The sequence below is a fragment of the Danio rerio genome, chromosome 3 (assembly GCF_049306965.1).
Source record: "Danio rerio strain Tuebingen ecotype United States chromosome 3, GRCz12tu, whole genome shotgun sequence".
Classification (NCBI taxonomy): Eukaryota; Metazoa; Chordata; class Actinopteri; order Cypriniformes; family Danionidae; genus Danio; species Danio rerio.
This window is the reverse complement of record NC_133178.1, coordinates 51,194,359-51,200,575: the sequence shown is the minus strand read 5'-3', so window position 1 is coordinate 51,200,575 and position 6,217 is coordinate 51,194,359. Positions and strand designations below refer to the sequence as shown.

The 6,217-nt window shown below is 37.9% G+C and overlaps 1 pseudogene; it reads left to right on the top strand.

Moving 5' to 3' along the window:
- The first annotated feature begins 2,674 nt into the window (after nt 1–2,674).
- On the top strand, nt 2,675–3,374 carry LOC100149861 (E3 ubiquitin/ISG15 ligase TRIM25-like; annotated as a pseudogene).
- The last annotated feature ends 2,843 nt before the right edge of the window (nt 3,375–6,217 follow it).

The following is a 6,217-nucleotide window of genomic DNA, read 5'->3' as shown; positions in this document are numbered from 1 at the left end:
TTACCTGGATACCAATTTGGTTAAGCCTAGAAATTACTTGAATGGAAGACCTCTTGGTGAAGTTTGAGACGTTAAATTAAAATTAAACTTAAAACAAACATGAAATCCCATGTTTTGCTTTTTTGAAAAGAGTCTAGAGCTAGTATCCCAGACATGTTTGTGCATTACAATCTGTACATCATCAAGAAAGAAACTCTTTGTCTGCTGGGTCTCCTTTTAAGTATTAGAGTTGTGTGTGGTGGATGTTCTGGTGCACAATGGCAGCTGATGCTACACACTGGAGGCTTCAAAATGCAATGCTGGCTTCAAAAATGCAAAAAGGGAATTGGTGGAGACAACGATCACATAAGCGATAGAGGAGACTGTAACAATTGTGGCAGATCAGACACATTTATTTTACTTTATTCCACAAATTTCATCTTCATCTATTTAGAAAAGATTAGATGTTCAGTGTGTAATTTGATTCCTAGGTATTTACGATACCCGAAAGAATGCGCTTAGAAAAGGACACAGAGAGAACTTTTATAAGCTGCCTGCTTAAGACTGGTGCTTTTAATGTAAACTTTTATAATCTTTATGAGTTTTGCAACAAGTTTCTTGCTCATGTTTTAAAATTATGCTTTTAATACTTCTGCAATCAATGTTTAACTTTTTTACAGCTAAACAAGATCACAGAGGGTTCATGTTTGATATCCCTTCAAATCTAATTTGGTGTACTGAACTATTGTTTGCATTTTATGTTAATATGTGTGCAATATATTAACATTGTTGGAAACTTTGAACATTTGTGCATCAGTATACACCTAGAATGCCAATGCAAATCACTACGCTTTGGAACAAAGATAATGAAACAGGCCTCGGGGTAGACAACTTCTCATTAGTCATCTCAGCTCTGGAGAGTCGTTACAAAACCATCCTTATAAAAGCTTGTGCTTAATGTCACCGCACAGACTAAAACCCAGAGCAGAGCGAACCCAGAACTAGAATGAAGGAACCCCAGAGGACTCCAGGGAGAAGGCGGGGACCCAGACAAAATGGGTTAATAGCACAGCTCAGACATTCTCATCTGCAATACCTTTCTTTCCTTTCCGTTGAGAGTCTAGTTAAGTTTAGTGCACAGCGAAACCAGTAGTCAACACGACTAGCCCTTTTGCTGCTTCAATACTTGAAGTGACTGACTCCACCCCACTCCAAGCCTCGCAAGGACAAAGAACTGACCACCAGCTAACCACATGCTCAACAGAGGAAGTTCATCACATCATAAAAGAAGCGCAAGTAACACTTCCAGACTACTGTACCAATGAACTGTTGTAAACTAAATATAACCCTAAAGAGACCATAAAGGGTTAAATTGAATATTTTTGGTTCACTCGGTTTTCTTCCTATACTCTTCTCTACAATTGTTAGAATGTTTGGTTTAGGTGTTTGTTTCTGTTAGATTAGTCAATAAAGTTTTGTTTTGTATAAAGAAAGGTGCCTGTGCATGTTTATGAATGTCTTAAACTTATATCTTGTTACCATGCTTAAACATAAATAGGTTTATATTTTTGATTGTAATAGCCATAAATGAAGTCAAATGTCGGTTCAAACGATTGCTGGACGATACCTTTGTTTGGATTGAAAGAGTTGATTCTTTTAAAGCCTTGTACAAATTAATGTTCAATTCCATTGAGCTACAAGATCTTCAAGAGTTTTCTGGCTCACAGTGACATTGGCATCATCCTCATTAACCAGTTCATCGCAGAGATGATTTGACATGCCATTGATGCCCACATGCAGTCCATCCTGGCTGTGCTGGAGATTCCTTTAAAAGAGCATTCATATAGATGCATTACCATGTTTGTAAACATTCTGGATGCGCGGGCAGCGAGGTGGCAGAAAAAACTAGGAGTGCTAGCAGTTACAGTGAGGGAATGACATCTGATGGGTTACAGAGTTTGTTGTTGTCTTAGAAATAAGACAACGGCGTTCGTCTGACAGGTCCATTTGCAATAGCACCCTCCCAATGGATATTGTATAAGATGAATTGGCCAAGCATTCAGCTCCAAATATACAATCTCATTTAAGCTCCAAGTGTTTTAACAAAGGAGTAGTTAAATGATCACCAGATGTTTCATGATCACCAGATTCCAAACTTTGTAGTGCTAAAAACCGAGGTTTTGCCTAGCCAAAGACAAAGAAAGAAGACGGAGCTATACAAGGCCTGGGTAATCATCAACAAGCAAAACAATTGCATTCTGACAGTGAACTACACCTGTATGGCACTTCATTCAGCTCCCTTTTTGCCAAAGATGTCTGCGGTTGGCGTTAAAAGCGGTAAAAGTTAAGTTGTCTGTTTTTCAAATTTGGCATCCTTCTGCACCACAACATGTTTGCTGTTGCCACCAGTCTCTTTTTGCAACCGGGAACCCGTGTGATGTCATGTGTGAAGTAGGTGGGTAATTCGTTTATAGGTAACACATCATTGCATGAGCCTAACTTATGTTGTATTATTATTCCCTTGTAGTGGTCATTGCAGTTTTGTCCAAAAGTGTAATTATTAGTTAAACTTGGCCATAAGAGGTGTCAGCAGGCCATATTATATACAGTGGAAGTTTTCTACCCATCATTCACCCCATAGTCTTAAAACCAATTTACCCCTTCTAATATTGACCATAGTGGCAGGAAATGTGACATGATTGAAACCTGCTTTACACGCAAGTCAAACAAAGAGGCAGGAAACTCAGTATCTGACTTCGGGGAAAGAGAAACTGATATTAAGTTGCTTCATGTTTGTATTGTAAAGTAAAAATGGCAGAGGCCTGATTTTCTCAGCATGAGTTCTTGTGTCCAGTGTGTCTGAATCTCCTGAAGGATCCGGTGACCACTTCCTGTGGACACAGTTACTGTAAGAGCTGTATTACAAGTCTTTGGAATCATGAGAATTAGAAGAGAACCTACAGCTGCCCGGAGTGCAGACAGATCTTCAGTATAAGACCTGCTTTAGCTAAAAACACCATGCTGGCTGAAGTGGTGGAGAAACTAAAGAAAACAAAACGTCCTGCCGAATGTGACGCTGGAGATGTGCAGTGTGATGTCTGTAATGGTAGAAAACAAAAATCCATCAAGTACTGTCTGGTGTGCCAGGAATCTTACAGTCAAACTCATTTTGAGCGGCACGAGAACTTCTTTAAGAGGTTTCACTCTCATAAGCCACACAAAGTGATTGATGCTACTGGCGGCTGCAGGACATGATCTGCCTAAAACATGAGAAAGAGCTAGAAATCTACTGTATCACTGACCAACAGTGCATCTGTGAGCTGTGTAAGGAGCACGAACATGAAAACCACAAAGTTGTATCCGCTGCAAAACAGAGGACAGAGAAACAGGTATAAAATTGAAGAGACTGTTTGCCAAAAGTTAATTTTAGTCATCATTCACTTACCAACCTGTTGCTCAAAACCAGTTTTACTTTATTTCTTTTGCCAAACTCAAAACACCAATGTAGTTTGATGTTACTATTGTGACACCATACTTGATTTGGTGTCTGTAAACAGTTCACACATTCTTCAAAATATGTTCTGTTCCATAAAAGTAAAATGTAATGGATTTAAGGGCATGAGAGCAAGTAAATGACCGCAGAATTCAAAGGGAAAAGTATTTAAAAAATAGACACTTATGAAATATTTCTTAGGTTTTAGCTTAAAGGGCACCTATGATGAAAAACATCTTTTGTAAGCTGTTTGGAGAGGACTGTGTGAGGGCATAGTGTGTCCACTGTAATATTGGGGTGATATAAACACAAAAAGTCTATTTTTTAAAATTTCCTGATGTTAAAATAGGATCCAAATTGGATTCCTTCCATTCTGAGGCAATTGATTAACAGCCGCTTATTAACATGTCTTCGTAGTAACGAGTATAATCATATCATCAAGACAGGATGTGCACAAAGCAACTGGGATAAAAAGATCTGTTAAGCTCTCTGTAAACATCAATCATCATCAAAAGTGATCAAGAGTGAGGTTTAAAGAGTTCAAAACGTTTTTAAAACAGTGCATGTTTGTAATGAATTACAGCTATGTTACCTTCTATACTTCATTAACACAGCAGCATGTTAGTAAAATTATAAAAAAGACACTTCAATTGATTTGTGAATGATATTTAGGTTTATGTCATACATTAACATAACAGATGTTCATACAGCAATATATATTAACCTGTATCCTGTCACATCTGCAGTGTAAAAACACACATGGTGCAAAGTTTAACACATGGGCTGTGTGTGCGTACATGAACTTTGTAATGACATTGTGTGCATCTCATCGTTGCAACTCCACAACAAATACATCAAATAATCATTGGGAAAGTTCTTAATGTAGTATTTCTCACAAACGTTTTGTGAAATCTGCATCCTACATGTCACTGTGATGTTTATCTATTAGCTGTTTAGCACGCAGCCAGAGATTAAAGGTTGAATTATACTTCTGTGCTTTCTCACGGTTGCATAGCCTTCAAAATGGCCATTTCGCACCTCATAAAAAATGGAACTGCACCTTGCAATGACACGTAGCACAAGTGCTGTGATTGGTCAGCTTAGTATTGCTGAACAAGTGTGGGCAGGGTTAAGAGCCACGCAAACCTGTTGGAGCGAGTGTTAACAAGTGTTGAGTCATGTGAAGGATGGGTCAGTTGGCATTTCTGTGAGGAATTTGCATGTTTTCCCCGTGTTCGCGTGGGTTTCCTTTGGTGCTCCGGTTTCCCCCACAAGTCCAAAGACATGCGGTACAGGTGAATTGGGTATAGGTAAAATTGTCCATAGTGTATGTGAATGAGAGTGTATGAATGTTTCCTAGTGAAGGGTTGCAGCTGGAAGGCCACCTGCTGCGTAAAACATATGCTGGATAAGTTGGTGGTCCATTCTGCTGTGGCAACCCCAGATTAATAAAGAAACTAAGCCAAAAAGAAAATGAATGAATGCATTTTCTTTTTTGTCCAGCATTTGTTTTACCCAGCGTATGCCCTTCCAGCTGCAACCCATATCTGGAAAACACCCATACACACACATATACTACGGACAATTTAGCATACCCAATTCCCCTATAGAGCATGCCTTTGGACTTGTGGGGGAAGCCGGAGCACCCGGAGGAGGCTGGAACTAGCAATCTTCCTGCTGTGAGGTAACAAGCTACCCACTGTGCCACCCTTAATCTATTTTAATAACTTTTAGTTCTTGTTTTCATTTTCTTGTTTCTTTAGTTCTTCTTTATGTAAAGCAATTTGAATGACCATTGTGTCTGAAACATGGTATACAAATAAGCTTGCCTCCCTTTGTATATTTTAAATGCACAATTAGGCTATTGTTTTCTAATTCATTATTTTAGTAGCATTATTAAGCTATATTGTCTTTGAATTCATTATTTTAGTATTGTTTACAGGTGCTAAAACATCCTTATCAGTAGTTCTCTGGTGTCCTCTGCTGGTCTAATTTAGCCTACTCCTGGCCTTTGGTGTTACTGCTTATTTTTTAATAAACATGCCTGTAAATTAATATTGTGGGTTTTTTATTGCAGGACATTTACTTGATTGTGGTTTATGTAATTATTTAGTTTTGGATTTACATTTTGTTGTGTCGCACCAGCATTATTAACATAATATTGTATGACAATTAATTTAAAATTGTATCTATCATTGCATTGTTATTGTACATTTCCTATAAAGTCACAATGCTAATGATTACATATAATTTGCGCAACACAATTTAGATATTACTTAATGTGGACTTTATTGTGTTTTGCACAAATTTAGTTCTGACCAGTAGCTTTAACCGCCCATTAAATAAGTGCATATCAAATTAATACAATTGTATTATAACATTAATAAGTCCACCCTAGCAATCACTTCAAGTTCAAAGTGGACTTTACTGGACGCACACACATAGCCCCCACTTAGGTCAGATATTTCTTGATTCTATTTATAGGCCTACTGTAGTGTCACGTACACACACTGAAACCTACAGAAAGAGCTTTTAACGGGATCCTTATAAAACTGTCGTAAATTATATTTCATTGTTTTCGAGAACTGAATAACTAAATAATATGCAATGCTTCGATTCCAAAAGCCGCCTGATACATATATTTGAACTTTAAAAAATTACACACAAAAAGATTTTCTAAATGAAGACCGTCTAGTAGGTTACGCCTTCTGCATGTGCCAAGAAGTCGCTTTGGCATTCCTCCTC